A 15985-nucleotide genomic window follows, 5' to 3' on the forward strand; every position below is an offset into this window, starting at 1 on the left:
GTTGCGGCATTGCATCTTGTAGATGGTACACACTGCAGCCACGGTGCGCCGGTGGTGGAGGGAGTGAATGTTTAAGGTGGTGGATGGGGTGCCGATCAAGCGGGCTGCTTTGTCCTGCATGGTGTCGAGCTTCTTGAGTGTTGTGGGAGCTGCACTCATCCAGGCAAGTATTCCATCACACTCCTTACTTGTGCCTTGTAGATGGTGGAAAGGCTTTGGGGAGTCAGGAGGTGAGACACTCGCCGCAGAATACCCAGCCTCTGACCTGCTCTTGTTGCCACAGTATTTATGTGGCTGGTCCAGTTAAGTTTCTGGTCAATGGTGACCCCCAGGAAGTTGATGGTGGGGGATTTGGCGATGGTAATGCCGTTGAATGTCAAGGGGCAGTGGTTAGACTCTCGCTTGTTGGAGATAGTCATTGCCTGGCACTTCTGTGGCGCGAATGTTACCTGCCACTTATCAGCCCAAGCTTGAACATCGTCCAGGTCTTGTTGCATGCGGTCACAGACTGCTTCATTATCTGAGGAGAATGGCCTACTCCTGCTCCGAATTCTTATGTTCTTATCGTATATGTATCTCTAGAAGGTCCCCTCAGTCACTGGCTTTGAAGGCTAAGGATCCCCAGGTTTCCCCAGTCCTTTCTGATACTGCAATCCTCTAAAGCCAGGGATCAAGCTGATTGCTCTTATCTGTACAATCGCCAAGGCCTGACTGTTTCCCTTGTGTCCCGGGGATTAAAACCAGAGCTGACCCCCGGTTGAGTGCTCCTCGAGGTGACTGACACTGACCAGGAAATTGCAGACCCACAGGCCCCGATTCTCTGTTCATTCATTTAAATGGACAGAAACCCACGGAGTTTGGGTCCATTATGTCCTGACCGGCACTCCCGGCAATCACTGCTCCTTGCTGGGAACTGGGGAGCGAACCACAACATTCCACATGTGACCCAACCAGAGCACTGTACAGTTTGAGCATGGGGCCATCCTTTGACTTCTCAGCCCCAATTTTGCGATCCCAGTAAAAAAAAATGGACTTGCGTTGGCCCGTAGCTGCCTGTAGCTCAGAAGACGGGTTGTGCCGAATGTTGCAATCTAAGCCTTGGCTTCTCATTTTGACCAGGGCACTGGCTTTCCCAGAGAGCACGGCCTGCAGCCCATCGGGCTCAGAAGTGCCAAATATCCAGCAAAAGGAGCAGCACTTAAAGGGCTGCAGCGCACCAGAAAAGAGGAAGTTGCGCTGATGGCATAAAGGTTGCCCTCACCGTCCAGCATGGCGCAGGGGGCAGCGCTGTGACTTTTGATGCTGAAGCGGTGGAGGTCCTGCTGCAGCAGTTGCACAGAAGGAGGGTGGTCCTACTCGGAGTTGAAGTCCACCCTCTGGTAAAAAGCACAGGTGTCAGTTTGCACGGAGGAACGGTTGCCAACTGAGTCACTGCAGTCGCCCAGCTTCCTTGCACCCGGACACAAATGAGGAAGAGATGTGCTCATAGCAGGAGCAAGGCAAGCGTTCCTCCTTGTACACCCGGTTCTCGTGTGCTCTATCGAGCCTGACGCAAAACTGAGCTGGGAACTATCTCGCCCTCTGGGAGGCCAACGTTGTACACATTGTTTGATTTTTGCATGCTACTCTTTTCTTAAAGCTGGAGGTGACAGCCAAGGCACAACAAATAGGTCCCGAGGTGTCCAGGTCACTCTGCTGTTAATGACTTTGTCAGTGGAATCTGCAGATACTGATCCAGGGATTAGCCCTGAGCTCCTATAGACGTAGAGAAGATATTTCCACTTGTGGGGGAGACCAAAACTAGGGGTCATAAATAAAGATAGCCACTAATAAATCCACTAGGGAATTCAAGAGAAACTTCTGTACCCAGGGAGTGGTGAGAATGATGAGCTCGCTACCACAGGGAGTAGTTGAGCCGATTGGCATAGATACATTTAAGGGGAAGCTAGATAAGCACATGAGGAAGAAAGGGATAGAAGGATATGCTGAAAGGGCGAGATGAAGAGGGGTGGGAGGAGGCTCGTGTGGAGCAGAAACACTGGCATAGAACAATAGCAAAATACTGCAGATGCTGGAAATCCAAAATAACAACAGAAAATGCTGGAAAAACTCAGCAGGCCAGGCAACCTCCGTGGAGAGAAAATAGAGTCAACGTTTCGGGTGAACCCTTTGTCAAGACTCTCCACGGATGTTGCCTGGCCTGCTGAGTTTTTCCAGCATTTTCTGTTGTTATTCCGGCATAGACCAGTTGGGCCGAATGGCCCGTTTCTGTGCTGTAAATTCGATGCGATTCTAAGTTTAGTGGAGGCGCCGTCCTTGATTCCGATGTTGTGTCCTGGTCATTGGGCAGCAGTTGGCACTAGTATGCAGCATACCTGGTGAAGTGGGGCTAAGTGACGACAGGATTCCTCTGACCTTCACAAACTCCTCTTCCTCTATCCAGTTATGAAGCGTGTCGAGAACTCCAAACGGAATACCCAACAACAACAACAATAACTTGCATTTATATAGCGCCTTTAACATAGTAAAACGTCCCACAGGAGTGATTATCAAACAACATTTGACACCGAGCCACATGAGGAGATATCAGGGCAGATGACTGAAAGCTTGGTCAAACAGGTAGGTTTCAAGGAGTGTCTTAACGAACGAGAGAGAGGCAGAGAGATTTAGGGGGGAAATTCCAGAGCTTAGGGCCTCGGTAGCTGAAGGCACGGCCACCAATGGTGGAGCGATTGAAATCTGAGATGCGCAAGAGGCCAGAATTGGAGGAGCGCAGAGACCATCCTCGACATTTTTGGGAAGATGCCATATCAAAGCCAGCAGCAACCAAGAAAAATGAAGAAAAGTATTGATGAGCAATTAAAAGTTTCAAATGCGGAAAACCAGCCAATGCATAGAGCAAAATGGAGTCGGACGGCCTAACAGTAAAATAAAATAATTCTAAACATGTCTTCTTATTTTGAGAGGCTTGCTTCCGCAGGTGAGCGCGCCCAGCCTCCTCTGCTTTATGGGCAAGGTTCACACTGTGGGCGGAGCCTTGCTCAAGGATGTGGCCAATCCGGTGCGGGACCCTTAATGAGCACCTGCGAATATTTTAAGGGGGCCGTGCCCGCCGGTGTCACAGCCTCATTGGTCGACCCCAAATTGCCCTTCGCACAACTGGGTGCCCTGCGTGAGTGAAATTGGGTTGTCCAATCTTGCGAGTGCTGCCCACTGCCCATGAGGCCCTTGTGGCACCACGAGGCCTCAGAACACTTCTCCTAATACTCTACTGATTCGTTGGTATAGTTCCACATTCCATCAACTTTGCTTATTCCTGCTGCATAGTGATTTGAAAGAAAGAAAGACACGTGTGCATATCGGTGGACCTCCAGGGCTGCATGGTGTGCCCTAAAGTGTCCCACCAGGTTAAAAGGCATGTGGGGTAAAAATTGGGTTGCTTTGCGCCTCCCTAAGAGGGCGCTGATGGGGCGCAAAGCAACTGGCGCCCGGGCGCGGCGCCACCCACAAAACTCAGCGGAAGGTTATCGTCGTGCGCTGCGCCCCACTCGCTATCTTCGGGAGCGCCCCCTGACTTACCGCCGGATGCTGTGTCCGACGGGGTCAGGGGGCTACCTGCGGCCGGGGAGGCGCTATTTCAAGGCGAGGTGCGGGGTGACCATCTTTGTTGCTGACCGCCTGCCAGCACCTGCCTCCGCTCCCGTCCCCGGCCTCCTGACCCGCTCCCCCTGCTCCGCTCCGTGAGCCTGGCACTTCTCTTGAGTGCTGGGCTCTTTTGCCAGCACTCCCGATCCCCGGGGGCCCAGCCGGGCCCCGGGTCGCGCCGCGCAAGGCCCCTCCCCTTTAAGAAGAGGAGCAAGGCCTGCAGCACCGCAGCATGCGACGTGCCGCAGCTACTCAATTTTTAGCCCATGGACTCTTCTAATTCGGTCCAGGTTTAGTTCAGAACCTGTTTATTGGGATAGGGAGGTGGTGAGAGTCTCTGTATTGCCATTTCTGTTCCAAATTTACTGGCAGCCGAGTCTGGGACCACAATAAGATTCATGTTTCTGTGAAGTGAAGGAGAACACCCTGAAGGGAATTTCCACTGTCCCAGTCACATTTCCACACAAAGATTTATGAGAATGATGGGTGAACCACGGTCAAAGATTCAGAAAACCAAACACAAAAGGCCAAAGTGCAGCAATAATTCTGGGAAAACATTGGGAAATAATAAATCCGTAATTTGCCTGACTTCTCCTTCCAGCCTCCGCCAAGATAATCATTTGCAATAAATGTAAAATTAGGTGAAAATAAAGGTGGTGAATAAGACTCAGATAAGACCTGCGACTGGGCAGAGCTGTGGTGGAAGGAGTTTAATCGAGAGCAAGGGAAGGAGCCGCAAATGCAACAGGAAAAAATGAATCAGTAGGTCGCGGGTTCAAGTCCCACTCCAGGGGCTGGAGCACATAATCCAGGCTGACACTCCAGTGCAGTGCTGAGGGAGAGCTGCACTGTCGGAGGTGCCGTCTTTCAGATGAGACGTTAAACCGAGGCCCCGTCTGCTCTCTCAGGAGGGCCAAAAAGATCCCATGGCATTTGAAGAAGAGCTGGGGAATTCTCTCTGGTGTTCTGGCCAATATTTATCCCTCAATCAACATCAATAATACAGATTATCTGGTCATTATCACATTGCTGTTTGTGGGAGCTTGCTGTGCGCCGCTTTTCCTACATTACAACAGTGACTGCACTTCAAAAGTACTTCATTGGCTGTAAAGCGCTTTGGGACGTCCTGGTTTGGCAGACAGAACCTCGAGTTAACGTCTCATCTGAAAATTGGCACCTCCGACAGTGCAGTACTCCCTCGGTATTGCACTGGAGTGTCAGCCATAGGTGCAAACTGACCGGCCTGGCATCCCTCTCTTTGCTCTTCCTTAAACGGTCAGGAAGGGGATTCCCACTGGGAAACCCACTGTTGGCATTAATTGTGATGGGGGAAAAGAGCTTTGCAAACTGGTAGCAGAGCGAGAAAACCCCCTAAAACACTGAAGAGAAATATTGCAGAACAACTGAATGAATCTTGTAAACATCTTTGGTATACAGCTCAGTGTTGAATAGCCATGCGCATGAACAACAATAGCTTGCATTTATGTAGTGCCTTTAGCGTAGTGAAATGTCCCAAGGTGCTTCACAGGAGCGATTATCCAACAAAATTTGACCCCGAGCCACATAAGGAGCAATTAGGACAGGTGACCAAAAGCTTGGTCAAAGAGGTGGGTTTTAAGCAACAACTTAAGGAGGGAGAGAGGCGGAGAGGTTTAGGGATGGAATACCAGAGCTAAGGGCCTAGGCGCGGCCGCCAATGGTGGAGCAGTGGAAATCGGGGGGATGCGCATGACGAGGAAGAGGTCCAATACTGACTCTAACGCTAACCCCATCCAGAGTCCTGGGGACAGGTAACTCTGGGCAGGTGCTCATACTGCCTCGATACAACTGGGGTACCCATCCCAGCGGGGGAGGGGGAGGGGGAGGGGAGAGGAGGAATGTTGTAGCGCACTGGAGCTAACCGACCCGGCTGAAGGGCCAGAGGGTTCAAGTGTCACTTTTCTGCTCCCAAAGCGGCTTTCACACTATTGAAACCGATGTGAAATTCTAGCCCTGAGTTCCTAATCTTCAAAAACCGCACCAGATTCCCTCCACCAGTCTGTGTACTGTCACTTCCTCTTCAGTGAATAGACCTGTAAAGTCATGCACCACATTTGAGTTGCGTCAATTTGCCAACATTTCAGAGAAAAAACATTAGTCAGAGCTGATCTTTTGCATAATTTCTGTAATCTTGCCCATTTTCCAGGAATGTTTTGTAAGCTATAGCATGGCATATTTTATTTGGTATGCCCTGAAAGTCTCTAGGAACCTTGTAGTTTATTTGAAACGAGCGTGCTGTGTTGTTTGGGGTGCACACAGAAAATGTGCGTTAAAGGAGATGGCAACTTCACCCTGAAGTGGAGGAAGGAACTCATTCCAAGGGGGTGTTTGCACTGCCCTGACCAGGACTTGAGGCAGACTAACGTTGCTGCGTCATGGAGTGTAAAGAAAAGAAAAGAAAAGACTTGCATTTATATAGCGCCTTTCTCCCACTCCAGGGACTTGAGCACATAAAGCCGAGGCTGACACTTCCAGTGCAGTGCTGAGGGAGTGCTGCACTGTCAGAGGTGTCGTCTTTCGGATGAGACGTTAAACCGAGGTCCCCCGTCTGCTCTCTCAGGTGGACGTAAAAGATCCCACGGCCACTATTTCGAGAACAGGGGGAGTTCTCCCCGGTGTCCTGGGGCCAATATTTATCCCTCAACCAACATAACAAAAACAGATTATCTGGTCATTATCACATTGCTGTTTGTGGGAGCTTGCTGTGTGCAATTGGCTGCCGCGATTCCCACATTACAACAGTGCTTTGAGATGTCCAGTGGTCGTGAAAGGTGCTATAGAAATGCAAGTCTTTCTTTCTTTCAGGAGCTCCCAAAGTGCTTTACAGCCAATTGTAGGATTCGCAAAATTGAACTTTATATTATAAAGGGTCGAATGGCAGAAGAGTCCATGATTTTAAAAACTGTTTTAAAAGAAGCCTAGGAAAAAGGGGCATTCAAAATGGCTGCCAGACCCCGTGACCAAGCTATTGGGACACTTTAAAATGGTTCCTGCAGTCCTCAGACAGCTTTGTGGATTCAGCCCACAGTAAGTTCTGGAAGCCGTTTCTGAGAGAATGAAACCAGACACCCACATATACATATAGATTGGATGCAGATCCAGTCAAGATCGGCCTGTAGATAAAGGCCATCTAAATGTTTACCCAGACAAAAGGGAACAGTTTCATATTCATGAGAAGAGCATCAAGGGCCCGTTAAGGACATCACCAGGACATTAAAAACAATGAAGGTAATTCCAGAGCAGAGATGGCCCGTTACCGGCCATCCAAGAACAGTTTAAAATATAATAACTACCCCGTTGTGCTCCCAGCCCACCAAAATTAAAACAAAAGACTAACCTGATTTGGCGCGAGATAAGGGCTTCTGATGAGAAGTATATCTGGGAACCCAGGGGTAGAAAGAAGTCATCGAGGGAAGCATCGTGGAAAATGGGAGGAAGCCATAAACGGAGCGACCATCATCGGAGAGGAAGACGGTTTGAGCCGGCGTCCCGCCCCGGGGTAAAACATTGGGAGATCATCGACCAACCCCGGGCCATTGACGAAACGAGAGGCCATCGACCCGCTCCGGCTCGGGAGAAGAGATAAGATAAAACTGAAGAAATGATGGGGGCCAGCCCAAGGCTCCTCTGACCGGGGTCGAGCTAACGATCCCTGACCCCGCCGACATCCAGACCAGCCGGTGTCCAGCCATCCCTGACCCCCACCTCAGGAGAGAGGTGTGGCGCAGTTCGCTGGGGCTCCAACAACCACGTGGAGACGGGACACCTGAAAGGATCAAACGCAGACCTGTTTCAAAACCTTGCACTTCCTAGTTGGATTGGTGAGCATGTTTCTGGCCCTTCATAATCAGATCCAGATAGGTTTAAGGGGGTGGACATTTAAGGGTATAATTAACATGAGTTGTTGTCCCTCGATGTTCCGTGTGTTTTCCCCATTTCATGATGATCTTTGTAGAGTATAATATGCCTGTATTTGCCGTAGTTAGTACTGTGCCGTTATGATTTGTTTGTGTTTTCCCCTCCCATGTACCCTCTTATTTGCTTGCATCTTGATTTGTTCTACATTATGCAATAAAATTCCATTTCATTCCATCAAACTTGGTCTATAAGAGTTTTCTCTACATTGTAGTTCCTGCCTCAAAGTCCAGAGTACAGAATCTAAGGGGCGAGTGGGTCGAATCACTCACGGTTTTCCTGTGCAAGAGAGAGAGGCCTCTAGAGAGAGAAACCTCTGCGATCTAAAACCCCTTACACAATGAAGCACTTTTTGAAGTATAGTCTCCTCCAACAGTGCGGTGCTCCCTCAGTACTGCAGTGTAGTGTCAGCCTGGCTTACGGGCTCAAGTCTCTGGAGTGGGACTGGAACCCACAACCTTCTGACCCAGATAATAATTAAAAAGGCGAAAGGAATGCTGGTCTTTATGTCACGAGGGCTGGAATACAAAGGGGTGGAAGTTAATGGCTCGATTTTGCCAGGCCCGAGGAGGCGAGGTTGGAGGTGTGTGAGGTGTTAAAATCGCAAAAAATGGCAGGCGTCTCCGATCGTGCGTCCAGCCCGCCTCCGAGCAATTTTCCCAGAATCGGGGTTTCAGACCCCGGTTCCATCCCGCCTCCAAGAGGCGGGATAGGCCCTTAAGGCCCTTAACAACCAGTTAATTGCCTCTATAATCCCATTTTGATTGGCCTTTCTGATTTTAACACATTTCCCCCATCCTGTACGTCTCCTCTGGAACACGCCAGTTAATCCTGGCGGCCTCACAAGTGGATGGCTTACTAACAGCTGCAGCTCCACCATTAAAAAGGAGTTTTCAGCAATCATCATTTGCAGGTGGCAGATCTTTGTTGTCCCCGGTCTGGGGGAACTTTTAGCAGGCCTACGCATTGTTATGGAAGTTTGGAGCCTGACACCCATCTCCAGTGTGACCTCCTGGGAAACCCCTCTCCCCACTTTGACTGAGGTATATACCAGAAGCATGGGAACCATTTATTTCCTTTCCTCCTGGACATCAGATTCGGACGAAGACCAGCAGAACCATGAACAACAACAGCAGCAACAACAGTAGCGCCAAGCTGCTGCTCACCCACCTGAAGCTGCACAGGCCAGAAGGAGTCAGCGCGCGACCACATTGCTGGTCGGGATGCAAGGGACGCACTCATGTTGGCCAGATTTGCTTAGCCTGCATAATCAAACACTTTTGCCTCACACCTTCTTACCAGAGCATTGACAATGGACAAGAACCTACGGATTCCTATCACTCTGACTACCATACTGACAATTGCAAGTCGCCCTAAGCCCTCAATGTGGAAGTCCCATTAACGAGATGACACAGGCCACAACTTCAACAGTTTGCCATCAAATCTGTTTAGCATAACATTACAAGGATGGCTTGTCAAAAAACAATACAACAGAACATCCAAGTGACTGCCCTTGTGACTACTTGTGCTTTATCTTCCTCTTATGCGTGCTCCTATGTGGTGCTTCCCCTGTGGCTTCAGCAGATGTGGAGGCCCCTTGCTCACTTTCTTGCTGCTCCTGTCTCGACACCTTTGGCAGGCATCCTCTGGGGTTGCGAGCCTGTGAGGGCACGGCAGCAGTCTACTGCTCCTGCGGCTGTGCAGGGACTGAGACGCCCATCTCAGTTGGGTGAGGACTCTGGTGGGGCTCGGACCGAGGGCTTTGCAGTGGCATGGTCGTGTGAGCGCTTGGAGAGGAGCCCCCACTTCCTTGTTGTCTGCCACCAACTTCCCTCTCATGGGTCAGCCCCACTTCAGAGCTAGCAAGTGGCTTGAAAGCATCTTGCTGCAATTCAGCGGTGCCATGAGGACCTGTTTCTGTACTGGAAGTCCTACTCCAGAGGACTTCCATGAAGGTCTGGATTCTCTGCTCAATAGCTGACCATCGCTCCTCAAGAGATGTCAGTCTATTCTGAACAATGACCATATTTTCAACACTCTGGCCGTAGCCATCCTCTCCTCTACCGTGGCCATCCTATCCACGGAGGTTGCCATCTTTCCCGTCATGGTGCGTTCATGCGCCAATGCCTCCACAAAGGCTCTGCTCATGTTCGCGATGGACTCCTCCATTCGCTCCACAGTTGCAGCGACCCTGGAGACAAAACCTGCCAGAGACTCCGACACCTGTTCCTGGAGTTCCAGCACCGCTCTCCTTCTGGATGGACCTGGAGGCACAGGGTCGACATGCAGCTGAGCCGAGCTGGGAGAGTCCTGTGCCCTCCGACGAGGACTCTCCACTGCTGTCACTGTCTCCACCATCTGCTGATGCTTACTTGTGATCTGTGATACACCAGGTGACAACTCTACTCTATCTCGCGAAGGTCCCACCGAGGTGTGAGTGTCTGCGCTGGTGCTGGGTGCGCTGAATTCTGCTGACGCTGCGCCCTCAGAGGTTGCAGCTTCCTCTGAGGAGTCTTAAGCTCGGGCTGTTCCTCCTGGACAGTGGGGACGGGGGCTCTCGATGGTCCTGTGGGGGAGTAAAGGAAAGAGTTAGAGATGTGAGGTAAAGGTTGCATGCACATTGAATTGTGCAGATGATCATGAGTCAATCTGTTAGAGCATCAGAATCATTACCAGTCACTCATGGAGAGAGATGCTAAACTATTCTATCACCAGCTTGCTGGGATGCGCCTGTCTGTCCGGCCCCCACTTGTGAATCATCCTCCACTTCATTGATCTCTAGGGCCGCCTCCTCCGAAGTGGTGAGCTGGGCTACTGAGGGTGGCCCTCCTCCTGCCCTCGCTCTTTCCCTCTTATTGTGGGCTCTCTTTTCCTGCAATGAGGGACACAAGTGGAGTTTGAGTGAGAATGAAGAGAATCCATAGCTTAGATGCTTAGAAAGAGACAAAGGGCCCTCCCTGTGTGTTGCAAGTTGTTGTCATTGCATCACAGTGATAGGGAGTGTGAGGGCTACATGGTCGAATAGTAAAGTGAATGTGACCACATAGAGAGAGGGAATGGGTAAGGGTGCAGGGATGTAAGGGTCAAGTGGGATGTGGAGGAAGCGGTTGGCGAAGCAGAGTGCTGGTGATGAGAGGCGATGGGGATCAGATTGAGGGTGATGGGAAAGTCATACTCACTATTCCAGTGTGGAGGTCATGAAACCTCTTCCTGCACTGCAGCCAGGTTCTGCTGCACATAGAAATTGCGTTTACCTCTTGGGCCACTTGCAGCCACACAGCTTTAGTCTGCTGGGGAGGCTTTTTCCTCCGTGAGGAAGGGAAGAGCACCTCCTTATTTGATCTTGCTCCCTCCACTAGAGCTTGGAGGGAGGCCTCATCGAATCTTGGAGCACACTTTGGTCTACTGCTGGACATAATTGGTGAAGGGAGAACAATGGGCATAAAATTTAAAGGCTGCTTGCAGGCCTTAAACCCAGCAGCATTGATGACATCATCGGAGGCGACTTTCTGTATGAAAGGGCTCAATGGGCCAGGGGTTCCCACACGCTGGAAATCAAGTGCCCAATTAGGGCAAAATTGCACTTTTGCCCCACTTCACGTCGGAGTCGGGGTCCTGACACGACGACCACCTGACATGCCCCCAGCCCGCCCCCAATGGCAAAATCAAGCCCTATGTTACAGCTGTACAGAGCTATGGTTAGACCCCATTTGGAATACTACATTCAGTTCTGGGCAGCGAACCTCAGGAAAGATAATATTGGCCTTAGAAGAGGGTGTAGCACAGATTCACCAGAATGATACTGGGACTAAAAAGGTTAAATTATGAGGCGAGGTTGCATGGACGAGGCTTGAATTCACTTGAGTACAGAACATTGATGGGTGATTTATTTGAGGTGGATAAAGAAAAGAAAAAAATGTATAAAATTTCTACAGCGCCTTTCACAACCACCGGACATCCCAAAGCGCTTTACAGCCAATGAAGTGCTTTTTGAAATGTGGTCACTGTTGTAATGTAGGAAACGCGGCAGCCAATTTGCACACAGCAAGCTCCCACAAACAGCAATGTCATAATGACCAGATAATCTGTTTTTTAGTGATGTTGATTGAGGGAATAATATTGGCCCCAGGACACCGAGGGTAACTCCCCTGCTCTTCTTCGAAATAGTGCCTTGGGATCTTTTATGTCCACCCGAGAGAGCAGACGGGGCCTTGGTTTAACGTCTCATCCAAAACACAGCACCTCTGACAGTGCAGCACTCAATTCAATTCAATTCAATTCAAATTGCTTTATTGGCATGACAAGGTACATCTTATGTTGCCAAAGCATCGAAAAACATTCATGGTTGTACACAAAAATACAGATCTATCCATACAGTGTATAAACAGATATACCCCTGAGTGTATAAATATACTTCATATAATTTGTATATACTCTTTTCTTATATTTAGTGGTTGTCCCTCTGTTTATGGCAAGCTGTAACATAGTGTGCCGCTAAGGTTACACAATTTCTCTCTTCCCCTAGTAGGTATGGGAGTTTTTGGTCGTCATTCAAATTTCTGAATTCCGGGCATATTTTTGTGAATTTTGGGTAGAAATTCTCCCTTATGCCCTGATATTTTCTACAAGCTGTGAGGAAGTGCATCTCTGTCTCCACCACTCCCTGACTGCAGTGAGAGCATATCCTGTCCTCTCTTGGTAGCCGGGTCTGCCTGTGTCTACCTTTTTCGATCGCCAGACTATGTTTACTAAGTCTGTACATTGTCAAGGTTTTTCTCAGTTTGCTATCCTTTACCATGGTCAGGTAATCAGTCATGTTGTATTGTCTGTTTAGGGCCAAGTAGCAATTGAGTTTGCTTTGGGTTTTTGTTGTTTCTGTCCAATATGACAGATATTTTTCCTTTTGCTCAGCGATGATTGTGTTGGGTCGAATTCTTTCTGTTACGCTGTCACTGCCCTGGGGCTGGTTATTGTTAGTAGTGTTAGTAGTTACTTCACTGAGTCCCAGGACTAGTTGACTGAGGGTATTCTTCTTTATGGTCCTCTCTTGGCACTCCCTCAGTACTGCACTCGAGTATCAGCCTAGAATTTTGTGCTCAAGTCTCTGGAGTGGGGCTTGAACCTACAACCTTTTGACTCAGAGGTGAGGGTGCTACCATCTGAGCCACTGGCTGGATAAGATGATTAAAGGAGTTGATGGGGTAGATAGAGAGAAACTATTTCCTCTGGTGGGGGGAGTCCAGAACAAGGGGGCATAACCTTCAAATTGGAGCCAGGCCGTTCAGGGGTGATGTCAGGAAGCACTTCTTCATGCAAAGGGCAGTGGAAATCTGGAACTCTCTCCCCCAAAAATCTGTTGAGACTGGGGGGGTCAATTGATAATTTCAAAACTGAGATTGGTAGATTTTTGTTAGGCAAGGATATTAAGGGTTACGGAACCAAGGTTGTCAGATGGAGTTAAGATACAGATCAGCCATGATCTCATTGAATGGCGGAACAGGCTCGAGGGGCAGAATGGCCTCCTCCTGTTCCTATGTTGCTATTTTTAGTTTCTTTACTTGTCCTGTTACCATTCCCTTTTCCATTGCACCATCATCCTTTTTGTCATTTAACCTCCCCTGACCTCCACCCTATCACAGACCTTCCCTTTTGTCCTTTCCACCCTCCTTTTCCCTGGCTCAGCACTTGCTGAAAAACTGCTGAATCCGTGACTTCTAGTCCCGACGGAAGGTCACCGACCCCAACGCTAACTCTATTTATCGCTCCATGGACGATGCCTGATCTGCTGATTGTTTATCAGCATTTTCTGTTTTTCTATCTGTCTTAGTGACGTCGGTTGTGAGGTAAAAGATGGTCAGGAAGAAACCCATTGCACAATATGTCTGTGTCCCAACAATTGTCACAAAGGACTACTCTAGTGACCAGAGCAAAAAAAAGGCTGAAATACGCTTGAAAATATCTCCCAACGACCTCGACGGAGGCTCCATTGAAACAGTTCTGTTTTCAGCTCTGTGCTGAAGTGTCCTGGCTATCCCTGGGTGTGCACAGGAATCAGTCATAGAAACATAGAAACATAGAAGATAGGAGCAGGAGTAGGCCATTCGGCCCCTTGAGCCCGCTCAACCATTTAATGAGATCATGGCTGATCATCCAAATTCAGTACCCTGCCCCTGCCTTCTCCCCATATCCCTTGATTCCTTTAGCCTCAAGAAATATATCCAACTCCTTCTTGAATATATTTAATGAATTGGCCTCAACTGCCTTGTGTGGTAGAGAATTCCACAGGTTCACCACTCTCTGAGTGAAGAAATTCCTCCTCATCTCAGTCCTAAATGGCTTACCCCTTATCCTCAGACTGTGACCCCTGGTTCTGGACTCCCCCGCCATTGGGAACATCCTTCCTGCATCTAGTCTGTCTAGTCCTGTTAGAATTTTATAAGTTTTAATGAGATCCTCTCTCATTCTTCTAAACACCAGCGAGTATAAGCCTAATCGACCCAATCTCTCCTCATACGTCATTCCTGCCATCCCAGGCATTAGTCTGGTGAATCTTCGCTGCACTCCCTCCATGGCAAGAACATCCTTCCTCAGATAAGGCGACCAAAACTTCACACAATACTCAAGGTGTGGTCTCACCAAGGCCCTGTACAACTGCAGCAAGACATCCTTGCTCCTGCACTCGAATCCTCTCGCTATGAAGGTCAACATACCATTTGCCTTCTTAACCGCCTGCTGCACCTGTGATGTTGTGACAGATATTCCAGGAATTTGCATGAACATCAATGCATCATCAGCATGTGATAGTGAAGCTCCTGCCTTTTTCAGGCGGGCGTTACCTGCCTCTGTCAGACCTGCGACTGATGTGTTAAACTTGAGGACGTCCAGCATAAAAAAACTTTTTTCCCCCATTTGGTCTTTAAATCAGCTGTAATTGATCTGAATTTCTAACCAAATATGATTTAAAAGTGATCCCTCACCTTTCCTGGTCTCTTTTTTCCATCTGTCCTTCCCCTTCCCTCCTTTCCCCTCGCTGCCTCCAGTTTCCTCTCTTTTCGCCCTTCTCATAGAATCTGACAGCACAGAAGGAGGCCATTCGGCCCATCGTGCCTGTGCCGGCTCTTTGAAAGAGCTGTCCAATTAGTCTCACTCCCCCTACTCTTTCCCCGTAGCCCTGCAAATGTTTTCCTTTTCAAGTATATATCCAATTCCCTTTTGAAAGTTACTAATGAATTCCACCATCCTGTTTCCCTTCATCTTTTTATCCCTTTTCCCCTCCCACCTTTCCCTATATTCCTGATACCTCTCTTCTCTTTATCCCTACCCATCTCTCCTTCCTCTCTCTTCTGCTCTCCCCATCCCCTTGATTTCATTTGGCAACATTTGCCACTCTGAGAACTATCGTATCTTTGTGTTCAAATCTCGCCGTGGCCTCCCCCCCCCACCCCCCCTCCCCCTCCCTATCTCTGTCATCTCCTCCAGCCCTACAACCCTCTGCGATATCTGCACTCCTCCATTTCTGGCCCACTCAGTAACACTGGCTTCATCAGTGGCAAAGTTGATATAATTGGCTGACTTGTCAAACAGGGCATCGGTGACCTGTGTGATGCATCTGTGGGGAGCCGACTGCGAGATGCCGCAAATGTCTGCTGCAGATCCCTGGAAGGAGCCTGAGGCGAAGAGGTTGAGGGCACTGGTGACTTTGACAGCCATTAGTAAGGCATGTCCACCCGCCCCTCTGAGCTGCAGGTCTTGCTCGAGCAATCTGCAAATGTCTACGATAGCCTGAGCCTCCTTTGGCACTGCTGCTCAGTCATGTTGAGGAAGCTCATCCTCTGCCTGAATACCCTGTGTTGGGGGTATCGCCACTGGTGCAGTGCAGCCCTGCGCTGATGCCCTCTGTCCTGTGCAGCATCAGGTGGTTGAGGAGATGGTTGTGGTGTTGTTGGTGGTGCTGCTGGTGTGCCTGGTGCTGCTAGTGTTGGAGCTCATTGTGGTCCGATTCTGAGGACCAAGGTGAGACAATATGAATGGCACCCATGCTGATGGAAGAGATGGCAGGTCAAGTAGAGTTGACAGAAGAAATCTGTCAATGTGAGAGGGGTTCTTCCAATGAGGTGACACTGGATGGAGACTTTGCTGGAAAGACAGACGTGGTTCCCGAGCTGTGTGGTTCCCGTGGCCATGCAGGGAAATTTAAAATGTAGGGGGAAAAGGGCTCTTAAGTGTCTGTGAATAAGCTGATAATTATATCAATTAGGTCGCCCGCCTCTGCCGGTTGGATCGCTGTCGCACCGGCAAACGCGCCCGAGGGAAAGGCGTGTGAGGGCGGGATGACCTTACCTAAGAAAGGATATACTTGCCATAGAGTGCAGCGAAGGTTCACCAA

Source organism: Somniosus microcephalus, chromosome 28 (genome assembly GCF_052327205.1).
Source record: "Somniosus microcephalus isolate GS21.2 chromosome 28, FLI_Smic_1.0, whole genome shotgun sequence".
Taxonomy (NCBI): Eukaryota; Metazoa; Chordata; class Chondrichthyes; order Squaliformes; family Somniosidae; genus Somniosus; species Somniosus microcephalus.